At 37.0% G+C, this 14,569-nt stretch overlaps 1 long non-coding RNA gene across 1 annotated transcript in view; it reads left to right on the top strand.

The window, feature by feature from the left end:
- Positions 1–5,890: 5,890 nt before the first annotated feature.
- LOC144578503 (uncharacterized) overlaps positions 5,891–14,569 on the top strand; it is a 49,482-nt gene continuing 40,803 nt past the window's right edge. Inside the window, exons 1-2 of the long non-coding RNA XR_013524405.1 lie at positions 5,891–5,999; positions 7,555–7,689. This is a non-coding gene — a long non-coding RNA (uncharacterized LOC144578503). The remainder of the gene's footprint in view (positions 6,000–7,554; positions 7,690–14,569) is intronic.

The following is a 14,569-nucleotide window of genomic DNA, read 5'->3' as shown; positions in this document are numbered from 1 at the left end:
ACTAGATACATCATATAAGCTAAATGACACAATATGTGCCCTTTTGTGACTAACTTATTTCATTTAGCATATGTCTTCAAGGTTCATTCATGTTACAGTGTGTGTCAGAATTCTTTTTTATTGTGGAAAAAGACACATACAAAAATTTATCTTCTTAACACTTTTTAAGCGTATATAATGGTATTGTTAACTATATGTATACTGTTTATTATGTAATAGATTTTTAGAACTTTTATCTCATGCATGACTGAAACTCTATACCAATTGAACAACTTCCTATTTTCCTGTCAACTCCTGGCAACCACCATTCTACTTTCTGCTTCTATGAGTTTAATTACTTTAGATATTTCATTAAGTGGAATCATGCAGTGTTTATTTTCATGTGATTGGCTTATTTCACTTTGCATAATGTTCTCAAATTTCTTTTATGTTGCAACATATGACAGGATTTTCTTCTTTTTTGAAACTGAATAATATTAAGCATTTTGGGGGGACTCAAAATAAGGTTAACTCATTTGAGGATACGCTTATGACTACAAGGTTTCTTTCTTATACAGTCCATGCAGAAGATAATTTTTTTCTTCATTTCACCTTTTTCTATATTGCATTTTTGACATATATGAACTTTTGGGAGGCTAAGGTAGGTGGATCACCTGAGGTCGAGAGTTCGAGACCAGCCTGACCAACATGGAGAAACCCCATTTCTAGTAAAAAATACAAAATTAGCTGAGTGTGGTGGCGGATGCCTGTAATCCCAGCCATTCAGGAGGCTGAGACAGGAGAATGACTTGAAAACAGGAGGCAGAGGTTGCAGTGAGCTGAGATCATGTCATTGTACTCCAGCCTGGGCAACAAGAGCGAAACTCTCTCCCCCCCAGAAAAGAAAAGTAAATAATAATCATCATCATTACATATATCATAGGCAATGTATGCAAAGAAACACATTGTCTCAGTTAACCCTCATAATGGTGCAATGTAGTAGGCATTGCTATTATTATTTCTTTTAGAAATGATGATATTGATGTTCAAAGACATTAAGTAACTCTGCTGAGGTCAAGATCCCAAGCTAATGAGTGGGGCAGGGGGGGCAGGGGTTGAGATTATTTAATATTCTTCAGGTTGCACACATCTTAATGTAGCTACATCTGCAGCTATTCTCCATCAAGAACATGCTTGTTGTTCATATCATGATTTTCTTGGCTATCTTTCTTACTACCATACTTTGATTTGGGTATTCACACCTCTTCATAAATCTTCCTTCAGTCTTTTAATTCTTTCATTGTCCCTCTCTCTTTCAGTAGTAAAATTATAAAAATACTGCAACACAATTCAGTTTAAGGTATAAGAATTAAATCATAAGAAAACATAGCCCTATGTGAGAAATGCCCTGTGGGGTTAGTAACAGGTGGTATAACAAAGAAGCAGCTACACTAAAGAGATTTTTAAAGAATATTTTTAGTTCCTTTGGATTTTCATCTTCCTTTTGGAGCTCTAGAATTAGTTGTATTCTATACCATATGTTATCATAGTTTGTATTTTGCAGTTGGGTTCCCAACTTAAGCCAATTCTAAAATTTCCTAGAGTCCTCCTTGATGGAAAAAGGCAAATGATAAAACCAAAGAAAAGATTTATGTCTTCCCTGGCACCAAAGACCAAGTTCTGATACTTACACACCTGGCCTATAGAGAGGCTTATGAGTCAATAGCCCCCTAGTAGTCTCTATGCTACATTACTGCACCCATAGAATAAAATTCAAACTTCATACTCGTATCTATACACCCTCTATGAGCTGGCTCCTGCCTACCTTTCAAATGTCACTAGCCTATGATGAGCACATTTATCTTGTTTGTTGCTTTCTGTATTTCCAGCATCTAGAACAGTGCTTGACACGTAGTTGCTCAGTAAATATTTCTTGAGTGTGTTAGTGAACGAATAGTGTCTCCTAGAAGTGAATATTTTGTTATATCTGGTAACAGAGTCCATCCAGAATCACTGACACTTTGTATAAAGGATCAAATCAACTACTGAACTATATTAGTTACTAGGATGATCCCAATAGTGAAATTCAGCTGTCATTTGAAATCATTTCTAATTATTATTACTATTATCATTTGTTACAATATATGATTTTATTTAATATGCCTAAAAATTTTATGAACTTAGAATGCTTATTTTATATATTAGCAAAATGAATCTCAGAGAGATAAAGTATCTTTCAAAAGCTTACAAAGCTTCTGCATAGCAGAGCTAGAATTTAAAACCAATGCTCTCTTATTCTAAAACTTTTTCTCCTAACTTCAGAGATGACATAACTAAGCTATCTTTTATGATACTTCTGGAAGTTTTCTTATATTCAAATTAGGACAGGAAAAGAGGATACTTCTTGATGCCAGAGACTTCCTGTTTCTCCCTAATATTCATTTTTCTCTTATTCTCTGTTAATAAATTCCTAATATTTAGCTGGACATCTTAATTTCCTTCCATAAAACCGTATTTCACAGATTTAATTAGTGTTAAGTGTGGCATTGCAATTAAGTTCTATCTAATAAGATTTAAATAGATATTTTGAGTTACTTCTGGGAAGTCCTCTTAAAAGATAGGGGATACAATTATTTTCTGTCTTCCTCATTACATTTTAATTCTTAAGGAGTGAAGAAAATACCTAGAATGTCAACAGTCATATTTATCTCTAAAAATGGGTTTTGGCCCTAGGGATCATGGGGCAGTGAGCTGGAAGGGACCTTCCTGACAACATCAAGGAAATGCCATAATAACCAGAAACTGCTTAACCTACACTTCTTTTTATACAAAAAGAAATAAATTTCTCTCTTTAAGTCTTTTGTATTTATGTTTTTTTAGTTATTGCCATTAAATCTACTCTTAATTAACACATTCTTGTCTATCTAAAATTTTTCATATCTGCAGTTTGCAGGGTAAAACTTAAACACTTATCTTGCAATCATGCAGATAAAACAGCATACTAAGGGTTACAAAACAGGTATAAAATACCTGGGTCTTTGAGAACATTATTGAGATACTAAGTTAACTATTTCTGGAGTTACCCTACTTTAAAATTGATTATGCGAGATAATAAATCTTCTCTTTTTTAAAAGCCAGTTAAGTTAGGGCACTCTATAATTTGTAGAAGAATGGATTCTCTATGCTACCTTTTTACACCCATAGAATAAATTCACACTTTTTACTCATATCTATGTACCTTCTATGAGCTGGCTCCTGTCTACCTTTCAAATGATGTACACATTTATCTTGTCGGTTGTTTTCCATATTTCCAGCATCTAGAACAGTGCTTGACATATAGTAGTTGCTTAGTAAATATTTGTTGAGTGCATTGGTGAAACAATAGCGTCTCCTAGAAGTGAATATTTTGCTATATGTTTCCTTTGACTGTCCTCAATTACTCTGCTCTTTCTTCCCATATAAACTCTTAAAGTTGAAAGTATTAATGCTAAATTTTTATCAAAATTATTAATGTAGTATTTATGTATTGTAGCATTCTTTCTTCTCTCCTCTGTCCCTTCAATTTTCCCATGATTCTTAAACACAGACAGCAATCATATAAACCTAGTGAGCTTGGGACATTAATAGGCAGCTGGTGGAGTTAGATGAGAGTTATTTTAAATGTTCTTTAGACCTATAATTAAAACTCTGTGTCACAAATCCTTTATCTTTACAAATCCAGAAGAATAAAATTCAAAACCTCAGAGAATTCCTTCTTTTAAGCTAAAAATAGGTTCCCATCTGTGTGAAACTGAAAAGCAATCAGTGCCTCCAGCTCTAAAAATAGAGATAGTCCCTTTACTATTGGTCCTCACAGCCTGGTAAAGCTGTGGACAAGAATATGGCTTCACAGACACTATTATATGGCTCAAGTGCCTCATTTTTGCTTGAATGTGATTACAAAACTGTGTCATTGATTTTCGAAGCTCTGGTAAGTAAATCAAGCCTCACACGTTTCTGTAAGCCATAGTTACTGCTACTGAGACAGCATTTCTTCATTCTCTAGAGCTAAGAACTACCAATGTAATGAAAACGCTTCTGCCGTCTACCACCTTTAGTGCCTTTGGGTAGCTGAACTTTCTACTCCCTAACCCTAGTCCACAGAGGTTGTCCAATTATAGATAAATTGTCCTAAAACACCCCCAAAATAATGATGCCATATGGATACATAATTTTTTCATATTAAGGTCCACGTCCTTCTTTGGCAGAAACTGCTTTGCAAATAATATGTACTGAAAGGTTACATAAGCCCTTTGCAGTCATTATCTCCCATACAATTATATATTTTTAAAAGATGGATATTTTTATTCTCTCCGTCTTACAAAATTGTTATTAATAATAGTGCATTTTTTCTGTTTTTCTCTCCAGATCTACATTCTACCTTTCTCCTTTCCATTCCATATCTTGGGAAGCTGATGTCTATAGATTACATCAGTGAACTTCCATATCATCTAACTTTCAGTTAAGTTTGGCCAAAAGGAGTTACTGGAATGAGATCAGATGGTAGGAAGAAAGAGAAGTTGGATATTTTTTCCTCACTCCTCCTTGTCAGATCTCACAGGGTTCTTGTTCTCTCTCTCCCACTGTACTAAAGGTAGTAGCAGTTTCCCTAGGTTGCTAATCATAGGAGTTTTATATCCCATGTTGATTTTCCTCCACCCTCCTATAACTTCAAAAATAATATCTTCCTGAAACTCCCCTTAGCCATGTGTCTCCTGTCTCAATGGAAAGTGGTTAGTGGTGGAGCTAGACTGATATTCCAACCTGTGAGCCTATTCATAAGATCAAACTTTCTTTTTCCTTTCTTTTTCCGCTACTGGGTAATTACATTTTATGCCATTATGAGAAGAATTTAATGCCACGCTTTCTTAGACAGTGTATTGCATTCCTTAGGAGCTCAGCAATGATTGGGTCAAATGGTAGTTCTGTTTTAAGTTCTTTGAGAAATCTCCAGACTACTTTCTACAGTGGCTGAAGTAATTTACATTTCCACCAACAATGGATATGTCCTGCTAACTTATAGAAATCATGCTCGTCAGAATGTGTTGCTCCAATAGCAGCCAAATAGTCACACCCCTTCCATGTATCTACTAAAACTGTGAATGTCTGTAGAGCCATGCATGGTGTAGGACACAAAACACAAGACACAAATAGACTTGGCTTTGGATGGCTCACATTCTAGTTCTAGAACTATCATTTTCAGCTGCAAGTCACAGAGACTCTCAGACTCAGAATCCATACGATGGGGATAATGTTGCTAAGTCCTGGCTAACGTTTTTAAAAAATAATTTCAACTTTTATTTTAGATTCAGAGGATTATGTGCAGGTCTGTCATATGGGAACACTGCATGATGCTGAGGTTTGAGGGATAGATGATCCTGTCAGCCAAGGCAGTGAGCACAGCACCCAATTGTCAGTCCCTCCATCCTTAAGCCCTCCCTTCCTTTCTCCTGCCCTCCTTCAGCAGTTCCCATTGTCCATTGCTCCCATCTGAATGTTTGTATGTATTCAGTGTTTAGCTTCCACTTATAAGTGACAACGTGCAGTATTTGGTTTTCAGTTCTTGCATTAATATGCTTAGGATAATGGCCTCCAGCTTCATCCATGTTACTGCAAATAACATGCTTTTGGTCTTTTAGTATTCCATGGTATATATGTGCCACATTTCCTTTATCCAGTTAATTGCTGATGGGCACCTAGGTTGATTCCATGTCTTTGCTATTGTGAATAGTGCTGTGATGAACATATGGGTGCATGTGTCTTTTTGGTAGAATTATTTATTTTCCTTTGGGCATATGCTCAGTAATGGGATTGTTGGGTCAAATGGTAGTTTTGTTTTAAGTTCTTTGAGAAATCTCCAAACCACTTTCTACAGTGGCTGAAGTAATTCACATTCCCACCAAGAGTGTCCTGCCTGACGTATGAAATATTATGAGTTGGAAACTCAATCAGAAATGTGAGATTCAAAGGGAAACAATAATGTAAGTATACAGTCAATTCTGACTGCACAATTCCTGAATGCAGATCACTTTCTTTGTTTAGCAAAGTAATCTTTTGTTCTAGTATGAAAGTTTTAAAAATTTTGATATATAATGTACATATTTATGGGATACATGTGATATTTTGATACATGTATACAATATGTAATAATCAAATGAGAGTAATTAAGTGATCCATCAATTTGAGAATTTATTATTTCTTTATGTTGAGCACATTCCAATTCTTTTCTTCTAGCCATTTTGAAATATGCAATGAATTATTTTTAACTGTAGTCTCCATACTGTACTGTCAAATGATAAAACATTTTCTTCTATTTAATGATATTTTTATACCCATTAAGCAACATTTCTTTATCTCCCCTTCCCTCTAGCCTTCTCAACCACAGATAACTGTTGTTCTATTCTCTACCTCCATGAGATCCACCTTTTTAAGTCCCATATATGAGTGAGAATATGCCTTCATGGCATGATCAGGATGGGCAAAGAGTGAGAAAGAGAGAATTAAATTGTGTGCATTATGAAGTATAAGGAATTTTTATCTTCCCTGGAAAGCCTGAGTCCATGAGAAGATAGTATGGGGAGAGGAGAGCAGGTAGAGGGAGAAGAAGCCAAGCAACGTGGTGATGAGCCACAGCTCTCCTTGGCGTGGCAGCCTGGATGAAGTCTTTAGTGAGAGGAAAAGTGGATGGAGTCCAGGTGTTTTAATATTTCTTTCAATCATTTGTGTTCTGTGATGTAAATCACCTGATGCCCAGAACTTCAGAAAAATACACGTGATACTTGGAAATTGAAGGAATGTGGGTGGTATCCACTGGTATAGTCTGATGTGGAAAAGGACATGCCTGGTGGGATACATACAGAGCTGCCATTGCATAGAAAGAGGATTGGACCTTATGGGACGTTGCCTGATCTAATACAGGGAGGAAGGAAAGAAAGAAGGGAGGAAGGGAAAAAGGAAAGAGGGAAGGAAGGAAATAAGGAAGGAAGGGAGGGAGGGGGAGGGAGAGAGGAAAAAAATAGGAAAGGGAGGGAGGGAGAGAGAAGGAGGGAGAGAAGGAAGAAACCTTATTGCACAATCATTAACAAGAGATGTCTGAATGATAAAACATGAATGACCTGACTATTTCCAGAAGCACATGTTTGGAGCATGGAAGAAAAACTAGAAGCTCATTAGCTGAAGGAAATTGTATTTATTTTAAAATTTCTAAAATTGTTTAACACTCGTTACCTAATGGACTTAACAATATTAAGGGATCACTTATGAGACTCAATAGCAAGCACCCATCCATTTCCTATTTTTATTTCCATATTTCAGTTAAACACTTTGCATGTAAGCTCTATAAATAACAGAGTCAGTACAATTTAGATACCAGAAATGGATGCTTAATGTCCCATTAAATTAGAAACTGAAGCAATGTGATTTCGACTGTGCTTTACTGTCCAGAAATAAGCCGAATCCAGATTACAGACACATTTTGCTAGGTGCTGAAAGACTCACCCATGGTTCTAAGAGGAAATATTGACATATATTTTCCAGAAATGTGTTGAGTGTTAAAGCTGTCTGACTTCTCACATCAGCATAACAATAAGACTACACAAGAATGGAGACTACTGGGAAACAATATGGTGGAAATAAAGACAACACACCTTCTGGATTTTGAATCACTCAAAAGTAGGTTTGATTTCCATCTCAGATTTTTACTGAATACCTTTGAACCAAATGCCTATGGCAGATCACTTACATTCTCTGAGTTTCAGTTTCTTCCTCTGTCAGATAGGCATAATAATGTCAACTTCACACATTGTTAGGATTGAATGGAAATAAAGCACTTAATACATAGCCTTAATCCTTAATCCTTAATCCACCATACTCAATCATCACTGGTATTTCTTGCTTTGAAGGATGTCTCTACCTTTAATATTGCATAACTCTAAGACTCAACCAGGTGGAATATAGAGAAATATCCTGTCAAAAGCTATTTTGTTCCATAGTCCTCTTTTTCCTTGTATTAGAGTCATATAATCTTTGAACTCAGAACTCATACTCCAGGACCACTTCTTAACACTGGGCGAGGAGCATAAACTGAACAACTGGCTCCTAATGAAGTAAAAACAAGCTGCCTTCTAACTCTGATACCCTATATTTGTTACTTGAGCCTTTGTGTAGGTAACCAGATATCCTTTCCTGAGCTTCTGACATCTTTCTGCCCAGAATCACTTCTTGATTTCCTGTTTCCTTTATTTATAAGGATATAACCTCTTTCTTTCTGTGCCTACCTCCCATTAAAGAAGATGGTAGGCTTGTAATCAACACATCCAGTCCTAGGTAAAACTAGTCAGAAAGCAGAAAGAAAAAGGTATCTTCCAGGTTTCGGGGTCCAAAAATACAAATTCATTCAGGTGACTCAGAGAACATTTCAATCAGAGAGTAGTAAATATTTCGTTTATTTTTTAAAAAAGCAAGATTAGGCCAGGCGTGGTGGCTCAAGCCTGTAATCCCAGCACTTTGGGAGGCCGAGGCGGATGGATCATGAGGTCAAGATATCGAGACCATCCTGGTCAACATGGTGAAACCCCGTCTCTACTACAAATACAAAAAAATTAGCCGGGCATGATAGCGCGAGCCTGTAATCCGGCCACTTAGGAGGCTGAGGCAGGAGAATTGCCTGAACCCAGGAGGCGGAGGTTGCAGTGAGCCGAGATCGCGCCATTGCACTTCAGCCTGGGTAACAAGAGTGAAACTCCATCTCAAAAAAAAAAAAAGCAAGATTAATGGAGGGGAGATCCCAAGAGAATACCAGACCTGAAAGGGCCATGGCAACTGGAATGAGGAGCTGACTATAAGAAGCTACCACAAGAATTATTGCTTGAACACCAAGAGATGGAAATCAGAGCTGAATCATGAGTAGCAGATGATCACACATAACTCAAGGACACTCCATCCATTGTACCCAGCCAGGGCATGAGGTTAATTATCCTTCCTGTAGGCCTCCTCTTCCTCATGCCAACACCTAGGCATGCATCTTCCTAGTAGAGAGACAATGGTCTCCACCAAGACTTTTTTAGCACTCCCTATGTGAGTTTGTACAAAACCATTGCATTCGTTTTCTATGGCTTCTGTAACAAATTACCACAAACTCAGTGGCTTAAAACAGCACAAACTTATCTTGCAGCTCTGGAGATCAGAAGTCCTAAAATCAAGGTAGGGCTAGATTCCCACTGGAAGCAATAGAATAGCGAAGAATCTGTTTCCTTGCCTTTTGCAGCTACCAGAGGCCATCCACCCACCACTTTCCTTGGCTTATGGCCCCGCATCACTTTAACCTCTGCTTCTGTCACCACCTCTTTATCTCTGACTTTGACCATCTCACCTCCCTAAGTTCCCATGTGAGGACACTAAGTCCATGTGGATACTCCGGGAAAATCTTCCCATCCCAAGATCCTTAATCATCTCAGCCAAGTTTCCTTTACCACTTAAGGTAACACATTCACAGATACTGGGAATTAGGATGTGGATATCTTTGGGGCGTGGGCATTATTCAGCCTATTGCATTCATATTCCAAGATGTGAAACTAGAACTTTGTCTCTCTCATCTACTGCTTGCTAGTTACATCCTCGCATTTCTTATGATGCTTGGCATTGGCTTAGACTTTAGCTCTGTCTTGTGTTGAGTCGCCGTCCTGGGTAACTGAATTGCCACTTTGAAAATCCAACACTAGGCCCCTCGTTTCATTAGCGTAAAGAGCCCCAGGGATATTTGTCTCCACTTTAGTCAGCCACCTTGTGGTTCACACCATAGACCTTGTCAACACCCATAAAAACATCTCTAAATCAATTCACTTGTAGTAACTGACTTTTAAAATCATAACCTCTATCCATCCATTAGTTTGTATTCCTAATTCCATGATTCTCTGTTATTTTACACCAAAGGGACCTTCACATTTATTTTTTATCCTTTCCCTTTTACTCACTTCTCTAGGACCCATCTGGTCTGTCTTACTTCCCCTCTCTGTCAGAGCCTCATGGATATTCCATTCAACAACTCTCACCTGCACCCTAAACTACCCAGTACCCTTGTGCTATGGCACCCATTTGGTATAACCCCCAGCCATTTGAGATCAGCATTGCAATACCTCTCTATCCCACTCAGGCTAGTGAGGGAATCTGCACAGTTAGGCAGAGCCCACTCAATATTGTCTTTATTTTTTCTTAGTCCTCTTCTACCTCTGATCCCCTCAAAAATAATTTTAAACTTTCACCACTCTCCTCAAAAATCCTCATCCAACCTAACACTCTTCACTCCTGAAGGATGACGGTATGACTCCACTGATATATTTCAAACTCACCTTGTTCTACAACAAGACTTCATCCACTGCCTAAAACAACTTCTTACCTCCAGGTTCAGAGGATGGGAATTGGTTCTACCTACTGCTGAACAAAGCGTCTTCAATGTGACCATGATACCAGTCCCTCTCATCTCTTTTAGGATTGTTCTCTACTAGTCATCCCTTGTCTTTCCCATGTTTTCTTGATCTTTTCCTATGGTTTTTGCCATTATCATCTCTACTGTCTCCTTTCTCTTCTCCTATAAATATATGGAAATCCCATACAAAATATTGAGTGGAAATGAGATCAAGTTTGAAGGCGTTGATCTTGCTGTGCTTGCAGAACATTTAACTTGAGATATGCAGCAGGATGCAGTTTAACAATTTTTTAAAATCTTTTCATTTTGAGTTCCACTGTGGCCACCACTTTTCTTACCTTTTCTTACATATTTTTATTTCATTTGTGGTCCCAGTCTTCCCTTATATGATTACAGTCTAGTGGCTTTGGGTTTTTTTGTTTGTTTGTTTGTTTTGTTTTTTTGTTTTTATTTTAATAAGAGGACACTCTTCAGTCATTATCTTTTTTTTTTTTTTTGAGACAGAGTTTCACTCTTGTTACCCAGGCTGGAGTGCAATGGCGTGATCTCGGCTCACCGCAACCTCTGCCTCCTGGGTTCAAGCAATTCTCCTGCCTCAGCCTCCTGAGTAGCTGGGACTACAGGCACGCGCCACCACGCCCAGCTAATTTTTGTATTTTTATTAGAGACGGGGTTTCATCTTGTTGACCAGGATGGTCTCGATCTGTTGACCTCGTGATCCACCCACCTCAGCCTCCCAAAGTGCTGGGATTACAGGCGTGAGCCACCGCACCCGGCCTCTTCAGTCATTATCTTAATGAATTTTTTAAAATTTGTCTTTCACTTTATGGAAAACTTTGCTTTTTGGAAACTTTTTTCCTGTATTTTCTGTTACATCAGAGTCTCCACTCTCTCTTATCTTTCTGATTTTACTTTCTCAGTCTCCTTAATTGATGTTTCTTCATCTGCCTGGCACATTACTGTTTGTACTCCCAGTTGTGCCACTGACTCACACATCACTACTGCCACCCTGCCTTAGTTTCAGGTCTTACTGAACAAATTCCTACCTAATCTTATATAGGTAGCTGTCCCATAGACACATGCCACTCAACACATCCAAACCTGAACTCTCCATCTTTGCTTCCAACTTTGCTCTTCTTCATGTATTTTTAGTCTCTATTCTAGGTACCACCATTCTTCTTGTCCAAGGTATCACTCTGGTACTTTACTTCTGGTATCAGCTCCGTCTCTGGTACTTTACTTCTACCATCACTGATTTGTCAAGGCTCACTGACTTGTGAGTCATTGTCATGGCCTTCTAACTCTTACACTTTGCAGAGGTGTTGACACTCCAATCCACTTACCACAGTGTAGAGAGAGTCATCTATCTAGAATACAAATCTGTCCTTGTCATTACAGATTTCAAAGGTTTTCCTTGTCATGACAGTCTCCCAAAAGCTATCTATCACTCCATAAAGGCTGATCTCCTTGGCATGACAGCTGAAGGTTTCCCATGACATAGCTATTACCTATCTCAGCAGATTCTTCTCTGCCACTCTTTGTTTTGTAATAGATCAAATTACTTATACTTCCCCTAAGACACTATTTTGTTTCTTGTGTCATGTCTTTCCTCTTCTATTCCTTCTGACTTGTATTTCTTTCACTTTTTACGGAAGCTAACTCCCAAAATAACAATGATATGAACAAACTCTTTCTTTTTAATTGCTGCTTTATGCCAAGCCCTGTGCTGCCTTCTTTACAGGGATTATATTTAATTTGCTATTATTAGGCTCATTTCACAGATAACAACACTGAGCCTCACAGAAGTTAAGAAAATTGTCCAAGTTTTATAACTGGAAAAGCTGAGTTTCAAACCCAAATTTGTCTGATGCCAAAGTCCATGTTAAGCACCGCACCAACTAGCCGATGTTCATTTCTGTGCAGCTCAGGAGCTTGTTCAGAACTCAGGCTCAATAAACTTTGCTCTAAATAGCAGATGGATAAAATACAGCATTGCTCTAAATACAGATGGATGAAATACAACCGGTAAGAGCTTTGCTGGTTCTCCTATGACTTCTTGCTGAAGGTGCAGTATTTCATCAACCTGGTTGGAAAGAGGAGGTGGCCTCAGTTCTATGCAATGGCTTATCCATATTCTCTCCCTGAAGCTTCCACCCTGTCATCAAGTCTTTCTTTGAGACGAGAAAGTATCAAGGTCCTGTAAAGAATCAGTGCTAGGCTGCAGATGAATAGACATTTTGTAGTCATTATTTGTCCATAAATGTCTCAACATACATTAGTGCAAAGATCAGTTAGATTGATAATAGCCATTATAATATCATTTGTGGAAAAATGTGTGATTTTTTTTCTTAGTTTGTTTTATATTTGGTTTTGCCTTTGATTTTTGTCTTTGGAGAAATACATTGATATTTTCCCAAGAGATTTAATACTTCATGTATTTTGTAAACGTCTCACAGATATTGGAATAAAACAATTTGTCTATTTTGGGGGTACTACAAAGCTAAAGTATAATTAGATTTGTCCGTTAAATAAAGTTTACATTTTGTGTTACTCAAATCCTCTTACCACCACTCTTCAACCAAAATATACTGCAAACCACATACATAATTAAAAAATTTCGAGTAACCATGTTAAAAAGTTAAAAAAGTAAAATTAATTTTAATAATATATTTTATTTAATGAGAACTACTGAGATATACTTTTTAAAAATGTTTTATCAAAATAAAAATCATTACTAGGCATATTGCATTCTTTTTTGTATTATCTTAAAAAATCCGGTGTGTTTTACACTTATAGCACATCTCTTTGAATTAACCACATACTAACTACTCAACAGTCATGTGTCTAGTGGCCACGATATTGGACAGCATAGCTCTCTATCTTGTTTTCTAAGTGATCTATCGATTTCCAAGAGAGGCGGCTAAAGTCTCCCATTATGTTTGTGGACTTTTTGTCAGTTTTCATAACATTTTTTCTAATGCTTAATATAGTTTGAAACCATGTTGAAAAATAAGTAGAAGTTTATATTTTCTACATATATTGATTACACCTTTTATCCAGTTCAATTTCTTTGGCCTTGAACTTTGTGCCTGATGTTAATTTGCCACTTCTAGTTTCTGTGTTTTGCGTGTGCCTATTCTATCTTTCCACATCCTGCACATTCCATTTTTTTCTGTTATGTTTAAGTAAGCTTCCTATAAAAAGAATAAAATAAAAATGTTTAATGTAACCTGGTTTTTTTAATCAGTGAATATTGCTGTGATTATTAAAACAATTAAAGTTATACTCATCATTTTGTATTACAGTTCTGATTTACTTTCTTATTTTTGTTTCTTTTTTTTTTTACTGGATTGATCTTTTTGTTGTTGTTCAATGTTTTGTACTTATTTGCTTTGAAAGTTTGCTGTCACCTTTCCCTTTTCTTAATGGTTACATTTAACATAAAAAAGTAAACATGTTTTTCTGTCTATGCCTACAATTAGTGAGTGTCGTCTCTCTCCACACACGTTATATCATTTCTTCATTTTATCCTATGTCTACCTTCCACTCAGTCAATCTTTCCCCTCTTCATTTCTCATGTTAAGATTAGCTGGTATTTTATTTCCAGATTTTTTTGGTGCAATTTTTTTTCTTTAAGTCTAGGGTACATGTGCAGATCGTGCAGGATTGTTACATAGGTATATACATGCCATGGTGGTTTGCTGCATCCACGTATGTTTTTATATTATATATTAAAACTTATTTAGAATTAATCATGATTTTACTCGTTTCATTGCTCACTACCATTTCTTACTTCCCTTGCTGTTAAATTTCTTTACTATGTTGCTATAACATATTTTTAAACAATTCTTCAGCAAAACTCTGTGGATGATCAATTTTGCAAGCTATATCTTTACTCTGTCCTCACATGTGAATGCTAATGTGGCTGCATATAGAACCCTAAATTTAAACTCTCTTTCTATCAGTACCCTGAAACTATTCTATTGTCTCCTGGTGTCTCAATCTATTGGAATAGATACTAGAATACCCAGAAGGTTAGCCCTTGAGGGTAATCTCTTTCTGTTTGAATATCTGCAAGTTTACCAAGATGTCTGTCTATCTATCTATCTATCTATCTATCTATCTATC

This window comes from Callithrix jacchus, chromosome 12 (genome assembly GCF_049354715.1).
Source record: "Callithrix jacchus isolate 240 chromosome 12, calJac240_pri, whole genome shotgun sequence".
NCBI classification, from domain to species: domain Eukaryota; kingdom Metazoa; phylum Chordata; class Mammalia; order Primates; family Cebidae; genus Callithrix; species Callithrix jacchus.
This window is presented reverse-complemented; position numbering and strand designations above follow the sequence as displayed.